The sequence below is a fragment of the Ambystoma mexicanum genome, chromosome 2q (genome assembly GCF_040938575.1).
Source record: "Ambystoma mexicanum isolate Mex_15411 chromosome 2q, UKY_AmexF1_1, whole genome shotgun sequence".
Lineage (NCBI taxonomy): Eukaryota > Metazoa > Chordata > Amphibia > Caudata > Ambystomatidae > Ambystoma > Ambystoma mexicanum.
Window position 1 is genome coordinate 222,674,126 of NC_090924.1, and position 18,924 is coordinate 222,693,049.

The window sequence follows — 18,924 nt, forward strand, 5'->3', positions numbered from 1 at the left end:
TGAACACTCTGCATGGAATCTAGATGTAGATGAATGGCGGTATTAGCTGCAGCCATGTCTGCCCTTAGTACTGTGATTGCCTGAACCACAGAGGCCATGGGGTCATCTGCGGAGCCCTCCATAATCAACACGACTGACGGCTTCACAGTCTGTCAAGACTTGATTGTCGTGAAGATTAGAGAGACCTCCGTCCACAAATACCACAAAGGGAGAAAGTAACAACACTCGCTGTGCAGTCCTTGAGGCCACAGGCGGGAGATGCAGTTAGCCAGGAACTACGGAACACTGGAAACCCCAAGGCCACTGTAAAGCAAAACGTTAATTAGCACCAAATGATCACAGTAACCAATGCAGTATACCTGAAGGGTTGTGAATGGCTTACCTAGTAATCGCAGTGATGTTGTTGCTAACCTCACAGGGCTTAGGTAGTGGGTCCGTGGAGGACATATGAGCAGCACCCCAGATGGAGGTAAGGGTGAGTTGGAGAGCTCACCGTGGTGTGTAATAAACACCGACTGGCCCACCTGTAGATGAGGTCATAGGAAACAAGGAGGTCCGTAAAACAATCCTGAAGTCTGTCAACGAAAACTAATGAACGGATTCAAAACGCCAAAACAGCAGGGTTAATCCAAAGGAGTCCGTGTTGCAATTCCGATGTCGAGAGGTCCGTGAAACAAGATCAAACAGTAATCGCCGTACAGAGTTCGAAGGAAACAGCTGTGAAGCAAAGATCAGAGGGCGAGTCACTGATTAAATGCAGATCGCTTCCTTGTCACATGACACGCAACAGTATCACGTGAATGGGAATTCGTACCGCATGACCGGGAACCAACCGTCACGTGATACGGACGCGATCATTTGCGAATACTTTCCCCAATGCGCCAGGGTAACTGCCACTGTAAGAAGGGGTACAATCGGGACTGCGCATGGCGCCTACCGCGCCTTGGATCGGTGAATCGTCCCAGAGGGACACGGGGAACCAGCCGCTCATGTGACACCGGCCCTATGTGAGTACCAGAGGAGGGAGAAGCGTGGTCTGGGCGTGCTATGGGGAACTTAGGTGTTGCAGGGACATGTGTGGGCGTGTGTTGCATGACAGAGGGGAGCGTGACACTGGTGGAATAAAGGTTAGACCATTCGCTATGGGATAGGGACAGCCAGGAGTCCTTGGTTTGAGCCTTATCTCTGATGCTCTTTTCTAAAAAAAAATGTATTTCAATCCATTACACGATATAAAATGAGGGCTCCATTTTATTAAAGCACTGTACAATACATGCCATTTTTCAAGGTATAAACACTTACTATACAGTAAGTACTTAAAGCATGACAGGCAGATTCAGGCAGCGAGTTGATAGTTTAGGCAAACTGCATGAGGTGGTAGAGTGTGATCATTAGCCAGAATTCAGCGATGTTTCCATTTCCATCCACCCTAGATGGAGAGAGTTCATAGGAGAAGTAATAAAGGTGCTTAAAGGGTATGTAATCCCTCCATCTGGCAAATCTTCACCACCGTATGGCCAATGCGTTTCTCCTTCTATTGCACAACCCCACTGGCTACCAATGTAAATACTTACTCTTGGTGCAAAGAGAAAGTTCAATAAACTAGCCAATCTACTGGCAACTCAAACCAACTTTATTCCACTATATCATGCCATATTCTCAGCACTTCTTTCTGTAAATTGTGACTCATTGCAATCAAACTATGCCCTTGCAGAGTATTTATTCTCATTCCAGTTGTTGTTGTGGCAATAGCCCGCCCCCGACCTCCACACACCCTGCTGGATGATTCTGCCACTCACATTCATGCAGACTGTCAGATGCAGCTCACCTGTACCTAAACCCTTATTCTGCACTCATCGGACCCCGAGCTGCAGTTGCTCAAGTGTGACTTGCTGCTGGTCATAACTTACGTGTCTCCACCCACACACTGTCTGTGAACCAGGACTTGGAAAATACCAATCACAGATATCAGTCTTGGGCGTTATTTCTCTAACAATTACATCCTGGAAGCTGAGGTCTTAGTTGGCATCTGTTGAACACCTGCAACTGCCTAGGACTAGAGTCAATCAGGGAGATGGGAGGGGAGTTGTCGTATAAGAGCTGTCTTCAGTAATAACAGTAATGCCTGAACTCTACTCAACTCCACTGGATCTTGGCGCTCAGGATTTCTGTTAAATAGTGTGTGTTGTACGTGACTAAAAGGGACGCGGCCCCTTTAAGAAAAGGGCACACACACCAAGGCGGGAGGAGGGCGGAAGGGGAGGGACGGAGAAGGGAAAACGGGCAGTTGAGATGTAGAGACGAATAAAGAAGGTTGATGTGATCCAAGGCTCCGTGCATCATTTCCACGTGTGTGCACAGATGATTGGTGGATGAACCCCTGACAACTGGTGACGAAGCCGACACGAGCCCTCGCTCTGCGGCAGCTTCGGAGGGCCCGTGAGCCCAGCATAGGTGGACCTGTGTGCCCAGCAGACCCGGTGGGCCTGTGTGCCCGGCAGTATCAGTGGATCTGTGTGCCCAGTGCAACTGGTGGGCCTGTGTGCCCTGCAGGAGAGGTGGGCCCGTGTGCCCGACATATTACGTGGGTCTGTGTGCCCAGTGCAATTGGCAGGCCCGTGTGCCCTGCAGAAGAGGTGGGCCCGTGTGCCCGGCATATTACGTGGGCCCGTGTGCCCTGCAGAAGAAAGGGGCCTGTGTGCCCGGCATATTACGTGGGCCCGTGTGCCCAACACTATTCGTGGGCCGTACGCCCGGCAGCACACGTGAGCCCGTGCGCCCAGCACCAACTGAGGGGCCCGTGTGACCAACGATGAACGCAGCCCGCCGGCGACGGAGCTGCTGTGACAGGAGCCCAATGACTGCTGTTGCAGCCTCCCGACAGCGAAACGGGCCTGAGGAGACCCAAAATCCCAGACGGTTGCTGCATTCCGCCGGCCCCCCCTGCGGGAACAATATAAGAACGGATCACAGCGGACGCATCCGCTATCAAGTAAGGAGTCCCGGCAGGGATGGGGAGGAGAGAAAGAAAACGAAGGGCACATACTTAAGACCCCGTGTCTCCCATTGAGTGACAGTGATGACAACGGGCATAAAGACACAGATACAGTACCCCGTGTCTCCCTTTCTGTGACATTCCATTGATGTAAAGGGGGATTATCAACACCCCAGTGGCGGCCTTGCCCCAACCAAAAGCAACAGGAAAGTGACCATCCAAAGTGTGCACGCACGCACCTGTACACTTCTCAATTTACGCCACAGTGCCTGTGCCCCACGCCAAACATCCAGCACTACCTGCCCACTATAGAAACTTTGTTTGGGTCAGAGGTAAACCCCCACGGCACCACCTCATCGGCCACTGAGACCTAGGAAACATTTAATCCTTACACTCCAAACTACGCCAAAGACATTGTGTCACAGCCAGTGGCGCCACCATGTCAGTTCCAGACGCAGCCGATGCCAATGCCCAGCCATCAATGCCAGGAGGCCTCTCCTCACATGCCAGCCTAATGAGAAGGCCCACACCATTCACACTGAACCCACATCAGACCAGGGCCAGCAATGGGAAGAGTGGGTCAAAGAATTCAAGGACTTTGTAGGTGCCATTGGTACACAAGAACCCCCTAACATAATAAGCATATTTACTAACGTCGCAGGGAGAGAAATCAAAAACATCATACGCACGATTCCTCCACAAGACCGCACCACCTACTCGAAACTTCTAGAAGCCATCAATGAGAAACTTGTCATAACACCCAATCGCGACTATGAGCGGTATACTTTCAACCAATGTGCCCAACTCCCTCATGAATCGATAGGGGAATTTGTCATCCGCCTTCAAAGAAAAATCACAAAGTGCGACTTCACCAACTTTAACGATGAATCAGACTGTGCATAATTGAAGGGTGTATATCCTCGATGTTCAGGAAACACCTCCTGAAAAGCCTCTTTCCCTCAGAAAAGTACTGGACTTGGCCAGGGTGTACAAAAGAATTGATGTTCCAGGCCACGGCTATTGAAAACCCCAAAAAGGGCAACATGATCGCAGCCATAAACCCCTACACCCGATACCCAAACTCGCAAAACAGAACAACTCCCAGATACTCCTCACAACGAACACAGAGTGACCGCCAATGCTACCGCTGTGGGTTTGAGTACCCACATAGAGGACCATGCCCCGCTATCGGCCAGCGTTGTATATGATGCGGGAAGGAAAACCACTTTCAAGTGATGTGCAAGGAACAGCTCCCCGAAGGGAACCCAACCCGCCAGCAAACTGCCAGCCATACACCAGAGATGCACAGAGAACAACATAACCAGTGCCCCGTCGAGAGAAGGGTAGCCTACCCCATGAACACCTACCAACACCCAAACACCGTGAGAGCACTGGAAGGATTACAAATTGAACCTAACAGGAAAGATCATGAACTATACGACATCCACCAACGTGACCCAATGCAAATACCAGAGCAAAGGAAGACATACATGAGAGACCCCCTGCCACCTCACGAGCAAGACAGTCATTTTTTATCCTTCCTGCAGGACATAGACCCATACACTAACTCCCCACCAAGATATCAGCAGGAGGAGATTCAACAAACCCAATACCTACAAGACGGATATGACAGGGAATACGTCCGACTCCTCAGCGTCAACATTGAGGACACACCAGCCCCCAGAGTGACGATACAGATGGGAAATGCCAGGAACCAATTTGTAGTTGACACTGGAGCAACGGTAAACGTCATGAATGAGGAACTGTATCTTGACATTGCCACTCTTTACCCCTGCGTAAATCCAAAACGCACATCTTCCAATGGGGAGTGGCCCTGCCATGACATCCAAAGGGCAATTTCAATGTGACTTGACACATCGCGACCTCACAGTAACATCCACAATTCACGTCATAAGGAGCCCTTCTGTAGGTCGTTGTCTCCTCAGCTACCGAACGGCCAGAGCCCTTACACTGATTGATCTACAATACGACCAGTCAGAAATAATAAAGGGACACCCATCAGCACGAGAAACCATCATGTCAATAACATGCCGACCCCTCACGAAAGAGGACCTCAAGGCTCAATTCCACAAACTGTTTGAAGGAGTAGGCATGCCCAAAAACTCAGTTCTCAAGCTACACATTGACCCCGAGATCACGCCAGTGCCACAACACCCCCGCAAGGTGGGTTTCCACCTCCAGGCACAAGCGTCAAAGGAGATCCAACTCCTCCTTCTCAATGACATCATAGAAAAGGCAGAATGACCAACACCATGGGTATCCCCCATAGTAATAGTGCCCAAGGACAATGGACATATACGTATATGTGTCGACATGCGCATCCCAAACACCGCCATCCAAAGAGAGAGGCACCCAGGTCCAAGCCTGGAAGACATGCTTATCAGGCTAAATCAAGCGACACACTTTTCAAAACTAGACCTCAATCAGGGCTACCACCAGCTCGTCCTAGACCCAGCTTCAAGACCCATCACCACCTTCGCAACACACGACGGGCTGTTTAGATACAAGCAGCTCAATTTCGGCATATCGTCTGCCGCAGAAATTTTTCAAGAGACAATCGGGCGCCTAATTTCATCCGAAGTGAACGCTCTAAACTACAGCGATGATATTTTGATCTTCGGAAGAGGCCAAGAACAACACAATAGAGCCCTCATAGCCGTCTGCAAGACCCTCCAAGAAGCGGGGCTAACATTAAATGAACCCAAATGTGACATCAACAAGACCAGCCTCAAATTCTTTGGTCATATATTTTCAGACAGAAGTATAAAAGCCGACCCGGACAAAATAAAAGCCATAACCGAACTCCAGGCCCCCACGACAACGGCAGAACTACGCTCCTTCTTAGGAATGGCAGGATACTGTGCGCGCTACCACCGAAATTATGCCACGATCACCGACCCACTTCGAACTCTCCTGAAAAAGGACCAACCATTTGTCTGGGACCTACACTGCCAGGCGGCATTCACAACCATAAAAGAGAACCTCACCAGCCGCCGTCAGCTGGCATACTTACATCCAGAGTGGCACACCATCATTACGGTAGATGCTAGTCCAGTTGGTCTTGGAGCCATCCTAGCCCCGACTGACACCAAAGACAGCACACAACATGCAGTTGTGGCAAACGCCAGCCGCACCCTATCCCACACGGAGAGAGCCTATTCCCAAGCTGAGCGGGAAAGCCTTGCTGCAGTACGGGCTTGCGAAAAGTATCACCATTTTGTTATTGGCCGGAAATTCACCCTCGTAACAGACCATCAAGCACTCCTCTCAATATTTGGGAATCCCAACGCTAAAATGCCTCCCCGAATTGAGCGCTGGGGGATAGGACTACAAGAATATGACTACGTGATCATCCACAAACCTGGGGAAGAGGCCAATCCAGCGGACTACCTGTCCAGGCACCCTCTGATGAAAAGTTACGACGCCTTAGCCCATGAGGCCGAAGAATACATCTATCTATCCTCCAACGCCATGCCACCGACAATATCAACAGCAATATTCGTGGAAAGAAGTAAGGCCGACCCAACAATCAAAGCCGCCATTCACCTCACCTGCTCCAACAAATGGAGAAAGCGCCAGGAAAGAGGAAACAGAGGGGAGGGGGCGGACAAGAAAGACCTTGACTGACTAGCCAAAATACACAGAGAACTAGTGCTATGTGGAAACAGGTTTGTGGCTCCAAAAGATCTAAGGAAGACCCTAGTAACACTAGCCCATGAGGGCCATAGGGGTATCAACAACACAAAAAAGATCCTAAGGAATCACATCTGGTTTCCCTACATGGACGCCGTAGTGGAAGACATGCTGGCACTTCAGACCCTGACAGCTAGCAGCAAAGGGGTCAAACCCGAACCCCCTACAACCGACAACACTTCCAGTGAGGCCCTGGCAAAACGTTGCAATGGACTTCTATGGACCCCTGGAAGAAGGAGGATACCTACTGGTAATCATCGACGAATATTCGAGGTTCCCATTCATCAAGCAAACACTATCGACATCATTCGCTGAAACGGTGGCCATCATAGACCAGCTATTCAGTGAATGGGGCATCCCCAACATCGTCAAGACAGATAACGGATCCCCGTTCCAAGGACGTGAATTTGCCAAGCTTGCAGACCACCTTGGTTTCCACCATCAGAAGGTCACACCACTCTGGCCCCAAGCCAACGGGATGGTGGAGCAGTTCATGGCCACCATCAAATTAACAGACAGAAAGCTGTAGCGGAGCAAGTACCCCAAGCGCAAGCCATCTGCAGCATGCTCAAAAGCTGCAGGAACACTCAGCATGACGCGACAGGAAAACCACCAGCTGAGCTCATGGTGAAATACCGACCTCGAACACGCATCCCTCAGTGGGAAGACTACACACCACAAGAAGATGCAGCCATAAGGGAGCGGGATGCCGAGAAGAAGAAGAAAGCCAAAGAATGGGCTGATAAAAAGAGAAGAGCAAAAGAATCCCAGCTAGAAATAGGACAAGCCGTCCTAGTCCGACAAATCCAGAGAAAGAAAACTGACACCCGCTTCAACCCAGAACCTCGGATCATTACAGCCATCAAAGGACCCGCGATCACGGCAACTGGAGAACCAGGGGACATCACCAGGAACGCCTCATTTTTTAAAAGACTGTATCTTGATGATCCAGAAATACAAGAGACAACAGCTGAAGACCTAAGTGATGAGAACAATGTAGACCCCCCAGTTGAAGCGACTGGTGAAAGCAGAGAATCGCCAGGCAGACCCCACAGAATAGTGAGGAGACCTTTGAGACTCATCGAACAGATGTGACCCCGACTTTCATGTTAAGCACGGGGGAGGTGTTGTATGTGACTAAAAGGGATGCAGCCCCTTTAAGAAAAGGGCACACACACCAAGGCGGGAGGAGGGCGGAAGGGGAGGGACGGATAAGGGAAACGGGCAGTTGAGATGTAGAGACGAATAAAGAAGGTTGATGTGATCCAAGGCTCCGTGCATCATTTCCACGTGTGTGCACAGATGATTGATGGATGAACCCCTGACAGTGTGATCCGGTTGTGTGTCACGGCTCGCTCCCTTCGCTCCCGTTCCCGCCACTTGGGGGCATGTTTTGGGGTTTATTCCCTACTGGACATTTCCTCCGAACCTTATGCTACAGTGTCCTGATGAATTGGGAGCGCTAAAACCTTATTTCCCAAATTACTTCCCTTCCGGATCCATTCCAGGTTTTTGGCAGCCCGCATGCTACTGCTACTTTAATCAAATGACTATGCTTCCCAGAATGCCTGGCTCACTGCTTCACCTCCTCCCTTGCAGGACAAGGCTGGGTGGAGGATAGGCACCTGTGGCTGCAGGTGCAGCAGGCGGCACGCCTGAGGGGTGTGCTCGTTAAGCAGCTTTAAAAGCCTCAGTTTGCTTCAGTCCAGCGCTGGTCATTGTTGCTGTGTTCCTGTTGTGACTGGTCCCTTGTTCCTTGTTCCTAGCTTTTGTGCCTAGTACCTAGTTCTTGTTCCTAGCTTTTGTGCCTAGTACCTAGTTCCTGTTCATTGTTCCTAGCGTTTGTGCCTAGTACCTAGTTCCTGTTCCATTCCTAGCGTTTGTGCCGAGTTCCTAGTTCCTGTTCCTTGTTCCTAGCTTTTGTGCCTAGTGCCCAGTTCCTGTTTCTTGTTCCTCTGCCCTGGATTTCGGATTCTTGTGCTTAATTGATTTCTGCTCACTGGATTTCCCTTTCTGTCTTCCTCTGTCTGCAGGCAGCCTGTCTCTGTGCTTTACCCTTTGATGCTGCCCAATTCGCCTGTGTTTTCTGTTTCTTTGTTGCTGTCCTTTGCTACTGAAAAACCTGATGCTTTAGTCTTTCCCTTTATAGATTTAGCTTCCTGCCTCAAGGTTTCCTTTTGTGATATCATTTTCCCTGCTGTTATAGCCTTCAGGGTTCCTGTTTGATCAACTGGGTTCGTGAGTTTACTGACATTCAAGTGGTCTTTCCGGTCCTCGCGAGTACAGTTTCTAAGTTCCTTATTCTGTATCATCCAGAGTGTCAGCTCACAGATCCTGTCCTTGCTTGCCCTCTACGTGGGTTTAGCGCTGTCAGTATCTGTAATAGCATAGTGGGTAAGGAGTTTGCCGACTTTCCTTTCAGTCATAAGGAGGTTCTAAGTGCTTACCCCACATTCCTTTTCATATATAGGTATTATTGTTTCTCCTGGGTTTTAGTATACACAAGTCTTGGGCTTTGTATGCACATATTTAGATTCAAAGTTGTACACTGTGAGATTCCGTGCACATTGCCTTCTTCCTTTCTTAACATTGTGAAACGATGTCCTATTACTATTTTATTTTAATTTTACTTTTGTAGAAGTTAGCCAATGGGTTGTGAGCTATTCAAGAGAAACCTCATTATCTTCAATAAACCAACCAAGGCTGTCAAGGTTTGTCAGTCCAGACCAGTCAGCTCTACAGACTCCTTGGGTCTAGTTTTCAAAAGTGCCCACAGTTAACCTTTCATCTTAATCCCAACTGTAAGTGGACCATCGCATTTGTCCAAAATAGTGTCAGGGGGCAAAGTCAAGGGTCAGTAGAGGTTAAAGGAGAATTAAATGGCCAAAGAAGCATATCTGGAGGGAAGCACTGATCATGGGTCACATTGCCTCTAATGTCCGGCAAACTCTCCAGAGCGCTTGCAAGATCTCAGGTAGCTGCAGCTGCCTTTGCTCTGCTTAGCGTTGTGTTATTCACAGTGCTTAACACTGCAGAATCCAGTTCCGGCTCCCATTTTGCTCCACATCTATCTCCAGCCTCGCGTTAACTATCCCAGGAATGCCAGATCCACATTCCATTACTAAACAAGCATTGGCAACGCCAGCAGTTTCAGCTTTTGTGTAGATATGGGAAAGGCATTTGCCAGGCATTGCCGTAATGTTAATGCCTGGCCATTAATGGTAGCAGCTTGAAAATGGTGCACATAACTAGGCATATAACAGCAGTGCCTATCTAATACCTGTACACAAGCCATAACTCTTGGCTTTGCTGTTGCTTGTTTTTAACCGAACTTCAGTGAAGGACTCGCACACTGCTTATAGATCAAGTGGCTAAAGGCAGACATAGGTGAAACATTTTTATTACACTAGTAGCATGGTTACAGCACCAATTATACCATTAGCTCTCAGAAGGGTTCGTTGAAATAATCCTTGCAGGCACTTGGAGTGCAAAGTTTGATTTTGAGCCTTGATAAAGTTAGCTCAAAGAAATCCAGGGAGAGTGTGTTTTGGACAGGGAGGGGCAGGAAGTGGGTGGGAATGGTCATAGGGATTACCCTAGACATGCGCAGTCAACGGGTGGGTAAATAAACAAACAAAACCTACAACCACGATGTCCTCCTCTTACGCCATCTCCCCTTACATGCACTACAATGCATTCGTTTCAGCTTATAGATGGTGCTTTTGTACACCGACGAATTCGTTTTGGCTTACAGGTGGCGCTAAAGTGCCACCTTATAGCCAAAACTAAGAAGAAAAGACAGCTTAGTCGTTGCTTCACTGCTGATCTTCTCGCTTAAGCATTTTTAGGACGTTTTAGAATTATTTCCTGCATGAATGTTAACCAGGTTTCTGCCCTTTTTTTTAGACAGTGCATGAAACGACCCTTTGCACATTGTGTAGTAGTTGCTCGTGCTTTCGCGAGCCTTTGTCAAAGCATAGAATGTTGATGTGTTCCACGCTCGGGGTGGCGGTTGGTTTTGAAAGGAAGGAGCTGGGAGGAGATGGTGTTTACGGTGTTCGGACTTGAAGAATAAACATATCTTCAATCTTACGTGCTGTTCTACTTCATTACACTGGCGACGAGGATCTTCAAGTCCGACCCACGCGCCTTACCAAGCCGTATTCATCATCAGGTGCCTCAGCTGTTTTCCGGGCTGCGCTCCCGGACGTGGTCGAGCGCGGCCCCGGCGTGATTGGCATCAGCTGGGCCGGCGCTACCTTGGCTTTCGATTACCGGCTGAGCCGCGCTCCCGGAGGAGGTCGAGCGCGGCACTTGGCAAGGAGTGCAGCCATGCGTAAGGCTGAGCGGCTGCAGTTCCTAAGCGACCGCAGTTCATAAGCAGAGGATCCTGCCGAGCCGCGCTCCCGGAGGAGGTCGAGCGCGGCTTGAGGGAGGGTGCGGCTTACGCCGTGCAGAGTAAAGGGAGTGAAGAGAAGACCAGTGCAGGTGAGAGGTGGACCCTGGGAGGGGGCATAGCCCTGCGCACTTAACAGCCGGGAAAGCGCTGAGAGTCCACGGAAGTCAGGCAGTTCGGCTCCGCCCACTACATGAGGAAGGGAGCCGGGGGCTTTCATTGGTTGGTGGGTGTGTCGGCACTGATTGAACTGCAAGGAGAGGAAAATTAACTCCTTGTGTGCGGCCGTGAAAGGAACTGCAAGTTTCTGTTGGCAACAATTGTCAAAGAGGAGGGAAATGACCAGAACATCCTGTTTGATCACTTTATGTAACCCATTCTACTAATTCTGCCAAAAGGGTTTGGTGTGGAGTAATTAATCTTACTAGTCTGCCGTGTAAGACAAAGTACATTATCACACATAATTATTCAAGGAAGTGCGCAGAGATTTTCACCTGTTTCATTGCATTGGCCTCAGCCAGTGGCTATGTCGGTTCCAGTGACCATGCAGCACAGCAATGCTCGCCCTCCCCCAGCCTTTCTCCCCAATCCGGGGGAGCCCCCCATTGCATGGGAGCTCTGGGTGGACACTTTCAAGGTATACCTGAGAGCGTCAGGTGGTTCCAGAATGTCTGATGATGACAAGGAAGCGACTCTACTCAATTGCCTTGGTACGGAAGGTTTGAGGGTGTTCAGACACCTTCCGGGCCAAGATATTTTGGCTGTGTCTTCAGGTGAAGGAGATGGAGAAGAGGGGCAGGCAGTGGTTTTGGCATTTGAGACTGCTCTTAAGAAGCTGGAGACGCGCTTTGGCAAAAGAGCTAACATAGTGCTTGAGAGGTATCATTTCTTCTCAAGGGCACAAGGTCCTGGCGAGGACATTGATTCGTATGTGACGGCACTGCGCACTCTCATTTCTACATGTAAGTTCACGGGCACGGCGGAAGAATACATTTGTGACCAGATCATGATGAGGACTAGTGACTCAAAGGTTAGGGAGAGATTATGGACAGAGAAGGATCCTCCGTTGGAGAAAGTGATAGAAATAGCCCGTGCCCTGGAGGAGTCAAGGAAGAGCGTCAAGGAAGTGACGGAAAAGGCGGAAATTGTACACATGGTGCAGCCACGCAAGAATGAAGAAAATCAGGCCAGGGACAAGGATCAAAGAGTCACGCCGAATAGCAGAGATGTCTGCAAGAAATGTGGTTGGAGGGGTCATGTTGCCGGGGCTAGGGAGTGTCCTGCTTCGGCCGTTATGTGTAGAAAATGCAAAGGAAGAGGACATTTTGCCCGGATGTGCAAAGCTATCCCACAGAAGGAAGTAGTGCGGATGGTGGGCCCTGAGGAAGACGATAGTAATGTAACGGTTGTAGGATATGTTAGTCCCTCTGTTAAAGCAGATGTGCTTCCAAAAGAAGGTGCGCTGTTGAGTGTGGGACCGCCGAAAAAAGTGCGTGGGCCACTCTTAATGTGAATGGAGTTCCCCTCAGTGTGTTGGTTGACACGGGTTCTCCTTACACTATGATTTCCCCTGAGATGTACGAATCTAAGTTCCATAAGGAGGTGTCAAGTTTGAATCCGTCTGATATTAATCCTTGTGCGTATGGCCGTGTTCCGATTAAGGTATTGGGATATGAGTGGGTGGATATTGAGTTCCATGGCCGGAAAACCAGAGGAAAGCTGTATATAGCTTGTAAGGGTGATCCAGTGATTGGGTGGGATGAGCAGGCTGCTCTGGAGATAGAAATTCGCCCTGGAAAGGCTGTTCCTGTTTTGTGTGTGAGCAAGGGAAGAGATGGTGGTTTGAGTGAAGGGAGAGCGTTGACGGCTGATACTCTCCAAGAGAGGTTTCCGTCAGTCTTCTCCGCTGTCCTGGGCAAGTTGCGGGGTTTCTCACACAAGATCGTGCTCAAGAGGAGTGCTGTTCCTGTTGTGCACAGAGTTAGGCGTGTACCCATCATGGCACGTGAAAGTCTCCAGACAGAACTTAAAAAGCTGTTGGAAGCTGGGGTAATAGAGGAGGTAGAATCTTCAGAGTGGTTAGCCCCGGTTGTATTGGCACGTAAATCCGATGGTGGTATGCGGATGTGCGTTGATCTAAGAGATTTAAATTCAAACATCTGGGTAGACAGGCATCCCTTACCGAATATACACGAAATGCTTTCACTTGTAGGAGGGGCATCTTGTTTCTCCACCTTAGATTTGTCCTCTGCCTATCACCAGGTGGATTTACACACCGAATCAAGACCTCTTACTTCGTTCATTACGCCATTTGGAGCTTTTCGTTTCCGGCGTATGCCATTTGGTTTGGCGTCAGCCTCTGCTGTTTTCCAGCGAGTGATGCAAAAGTTGTTTTGTGGAGTGGAAGGTGTGGAGTATTTCCAGGACGATATCTTGGTGTGGGGCAGGTCACGTGAGGAACACAATGAGAGGATTCTACGAGTTTTGGGCATATTGGAGAAGAGTGGTCTGACGGTCAATCTGAGTAAGTGTAAGATAGGGGTGGAGAGTGTGACTTATTTAGGACACACACTGGATGCCAAGGGGATACATCCTAAGGCTGAATTGGTGAAGGTGTTATGTGAAGTATCTCCACCCACCAGTAAAGACCAATTACGGTCGTTTTTGGGATTGGCTGAATATTACAGCAGGTTTATTCCCACATACTCCGACAAGACAGTTGCCATGAGAGCGTTGCTCAAAAAGGGCGTACGTTTTGAGTGGTCAGAGTCATGCCAATTTGAATTTGAGGGCTTGAAGGCTCAAGTGGACCAGGCTCCATCTTTAGCTTCCTTTTCTCCATCTAGGAAGACGGTTCTGACAGTGGATGCTAGTGAGTATGGGGTAGGGGCGGTTCTTGAACAGTGTTTTGATGGAACGTACCGCCCCATTGCTTTTGCGTCTAGGGTTCTAAGTGAGGCAGAACGTAGATATGCTGTCATAGAGAGGGAGGCCTTGGCTGCTATCTGGGCATCCAAACATTTTAGAACATTCTTGTGGGGAGTAGAATACACTTTACGCACCGATCATAAACCCCTAGTGCATGTATTGACATCTAAGGGTTTGTTCCAGGCATCCTCTAGAGTGATGCGCTGGATGGCAGACATGAGTGAGTATAATTTCAAGGTGGAGTATTTACCTGGCACTAAAAATATGGTTGCAGATGGTCTTTCTCGTTTTCCCCGCCATGATGTAAGTGTGGAAAACTCAACACAGGCTGTGACGAGTGATGAGTATGTGTTGGTGGCTAAGGTGTTTCCGGCCGTCAATGAGCAGGAATGGGGTAGAGAGTGTGCAATGGACCCCGTGTTGAACAACATCAAGGCTGCTCTCACTACCGGTGCTGGCATGGAGGATTTGGACAAATCGTTCGGACAAGTATGGTCTGAGCTGTCTGTGGGTCCGTGGGGCGTTGCCAGGGGTACCAGGTTAATACCACCTGAATCTCTTAAAGCCAAGTTGGTGGAGTTGGCTCATGAAGGGCACATCGGTAGATCTATGACGAAAAGAAGACTAAGAGAGGGGTATTGGTGGCCCAAGATGGATGAGGAGGTTGAGAAAGTAGTTAAGGATTGTGTGGCTTGTTCTGTCAGTGATAAGAGTAGAACAACGTCGCCCCAACCCATACAGCCTGTGGAAGTGCCACAAGACGTGTGGTCAAAAGTGGCTGTAGACATTATGGGTCCTATGGACACTTTGGGTGGAGGTTTCGGTTATTTTGTAGTGTTAGTTGATTATACATCTAGGTGGGAGGAGGCCACGGCTTTGTCCTCGGTCACCACTGAAAAGGTGATTGACTTCTTGTCAGCAGTGTTTGACAGGGAAGGGGTTCCTGCTGGAGTAGTCACCGATAATGGTCCCCAGTTTGTGTCAGTCGCTATGCAAGAGTTTTTCTCTAAACTAGGAATTCGTCACCATATGGTGGCTTTATACAATCCAGAGGCCAATGGATTAGTTGAGCGGATGAACCGGTTTGTGAAAGGGGCGGTTCAGTTGGCCCTGGCAAATGGTTTGCCGTGGTGCAGTGTAGTGACTGAGGCACTAAAAGCTTATAGGGTTACCCCTTCATCATTTACCGGTGTGTCTCCATTTGAATTAATGAGGGGTAGAAAATCAGTATCTAAACTCCGGGTGGCCGCTCTTGGGGGTGGTGTACAAAGTTGCATCAACATGCAGGAAGTTCTTGACAAGGTGCGCATTAAACAATCCCGTTTTTGGGAATCTCAACTTGCCAAAAAGAAACCCTTGCGTGTGCGACTAGGTGATCTTGTAGTGGTGAAAAATCCAAGATTTGTAGCAAAGGGTTTATCCAAATTTATGAAGCCAAGTGTTGTGACCAAAGTAGGTCATGGATATGTTAAGCTACAAGATGGTACCAGATGGAGTTTGAGGAGGGTGGTCCTCGTTAAGGGAAAGCTGGCGGATGCTAAGGACCAGTGTTGTGAGGAAGGCGGTGCTACAGTTGGAATTGGTCCAGAGTGTGCATCTGAGAATGAGGTTCCGCTACAGAGTGATAGAACTGTGACTGTTCACGGGCAGGCTACTCGGGTAGGGCATGGAAATATGGAGGTGCCTGCCTTGGAAAGTGATGATATTAATGCAAAAGGGGTGGATGAATCTTCTGAGCGTGATTCTGATAAAAGTGCTCTTGGCCCGAATGGTGTGGAAACAAGGGTTGAAGAGGAGTCTTCAGAGTTTGTGTCAGATTATTCGATCTTGACTCCACACGGAAGGAGACTAAGTGAGGATTCTGTCTTAGAGGAAGCCTCCAACAGGGTGAATGATCGCCCGACCAGAATAAAGAAGATGCCAGCAAAGTATAAGGATTTTGTTTTAGAATTTGCAGATGATTAATTTTGGACTGTAGATAATTAGCAATTGTTTTTATATGTATCTTAATGCATATTACTGTTTCTTCCTTACCTTACTTCCCAATTCCCTTATTTTATGTTCGCAATTATTGAATCGTCAATTGTGAGGTTTACAGGGGGAGATGTGTAGTAGTTGCTCGTGCTTTCGCGAGCCTTTGTCAAAGCATAGAATGTTGATGTGTTCCACGCTCGGGGTGGCGGTTGGTTTTGAAAGGAAGGAGCTGGGAGGAGATGGTGTTTACGGTGTTCGGACTTGAAGAATAAACATATCTTCAATCTTACGTGCTGTTCTACTTCATTACACATTGCTTTTCCGTTTGATTACATAGGTAATGCGTCCTTCGCTTGCAGACCAATGAAAGCACAGGCAGCCTATCTGTTCATCAGCATTTTGGACCCTGGCCTTGGCAAGGAAAGGAAATAACAATGCTGAAAGAATATGCCTTAGACGTTTGTCTTCTAAGAATGCATTACCACATTTGATTACTGATTGCATGCATTGCTTGTGAACTACTGGATAAGCTCAAACTGTTTGTGTGCTCATCAGCAAGTTGGATACTGACCTAATTAATCACTATAGAGAACATGAAAGCGCTCAGCATCTTCAAACGCCACCCTCTCAAGTTAGCCATTTGGAGCCTTTGGAGCTGGACTGCACTGCCCAGATGTGACAGGAACTTCCCGCGACCTGCTCCTTTAATACTTATCTACAAATCTCACCCTAGCAGGTTGCCTGCCAAGAGTAAGCTACCGACTTAATGAAGACATGGGCACGTCAGAGGCTGTGCAATACTACACGCAACATCAAACCCACTCTCCCTTGGGACTGTTTGAATCATGCAGGAGAAGTGGGTAGATGAATTGGGATTCTCGTACTGTGCGGCAGGTGTGAATTACGTCAGGGCTCAAGTCGAGGGTAAACGTGGGTGGACAGAGTCCCCCCACTATTGTCAGAAGTCCCCCTTCTTTTTTCAGAGGGCACCTTGGTATGCTATTTTCAGGTGACGCCACATTCAATTGGTATGTTAACTATTCCCGCCACTTTATTTTTTAGGTCTTGATCCATGGTGGCCAACTGTTATAACCACTATCCCATTGCTCTGCTTTTTACAATGAGGGCCCCAGCCATGGAATGTCTTGCACGGTTCAAAGTGACTTTGCACTGCCGACACAAGTGATGCTCTAGGTCCACTCTGTGCAGTCGCCATCTAGTTCTACATGCACAATGTGTTCACAAGCATTCAGATGCATGTCATGCTCAGAGCATTGACATGGGACCCATCCTTAGAAATAAAGAAATGGTGGGCACTCACTATGCTCTCGTTATCAGTAATACATCTTAGTATAAAATATTGATGAAACACATTTAATCAGTGTTAATTTAGTGCATGTTTATTTTGGGCTAGCAGCTAGCCAACAAATAATATTTAACACTGCCCAAAAGGGGCAGAGTTTACAAGGCACTTTTTTCACACCTATCGAGCAGAGAGTGACTTGGGGCCTCATTCCGAGATTGGTGGTAGTCATGGCGCTATTTGCGCCATGACTGCCACCAATAACGGGTCCGGCACCGGTGTCAGTCAGGTCAGAACTGACTGCAACCTTTCACGAAAGAGTATGTCTGTCAAACCTTTGTTCATAACTCCCCTCACCATCCATCCCAACCTGACATTGGGAAATGACCCCCCCATCCACCACCATCACTTTCTTCTCTGACCAGGCAATGATACTGTTTGCCCACACTTTTAAACCAATCCCGACATTCAAATCATCCACTTTATTGGTCCACCATCCCCCACCCTTCATACCCAACCCCACCATCTTCCCCAATTCGATGATAAATACCCATAACAATGTCAATGGAAAACTCCAGGGGTGCAGTGTGAATGGCAACTCTACGTAAAGTCTACCCATATGCCCCGGCAGGTTGCTATTTGAAATGCTTTGTGTCCTAGCTTAGTTTCAACTTAATCCATATTCATAATAAATTGATGCTATATTCACTCTCCGGCATCAGTGGACCAGGATTCGGAGCTCTGGTTAGGTCTGAGTCTGTCAGGGCTACCTTTTGGGGGTAGTGGCATCAACGTCTCTATATATGAGATGGCATCGGCTAGGAAATGTGTTGAGAATTGTGTTGGTCACAGCATTTTCTTCAGGAGTTCATCAATAAATGGCTCCATCGCTCCCTTCACAGCATTTTCCAGCACCCCGACAATATGCACGTTATTACGGCAGGAATGTGATTCAAGATCGTCGCATTTCACAATTGCTGCCAACTCCGCTTTCATCGCTGATATTTCATGATTGTATCATTCAACCCTGTCTTCCACATCACTAAAACCGGTTTCAGCCTCTGTGATGCGCCCGCTTTCTTTATCCAATTTGGAGCGCAGGGAGCTTATGTTTGCCACAATGTTTCACGTTAGCGGAGGCAAAGCCATTTTGCATGGCAAACATAAGTGGATCTGCCTGTGCTGTATCATCTGGGGAATTTACTTCAGTTTTGTTCACAGGGGCCTCCAGCCTCAGAGCTCTCACCTGCATATTAGTAAAGGTATCCATAGGCCCTTGTTTCTTCCCACCACCTTTTGTTGTGGTAGATGGTAATTGGGAGATATTGCCTGTTGAAGCCTTCCCACAACCTGTCAGGCATTCCCTTCCTGGTGACAGTATTGGCTGATGCCTTCTTCTCCGCCTTGACTCTTTAAGCAATAGACCAGTCCCAGCTGCAGTGGGTACTGTAACAGAAACCCATGCTCTTTACCAGAGTCACAGCCCAGTTCCCTGCACTCCATGTGCACCCACCAGCTGCTCTGGGTATCAGGTCCAGCGATCGGCATATATCTTTCCTAAAGGCAGCTCTCAGCTGAGTCAGTGCTGCAGTGATGTGCTGCAGACAGCTTTAA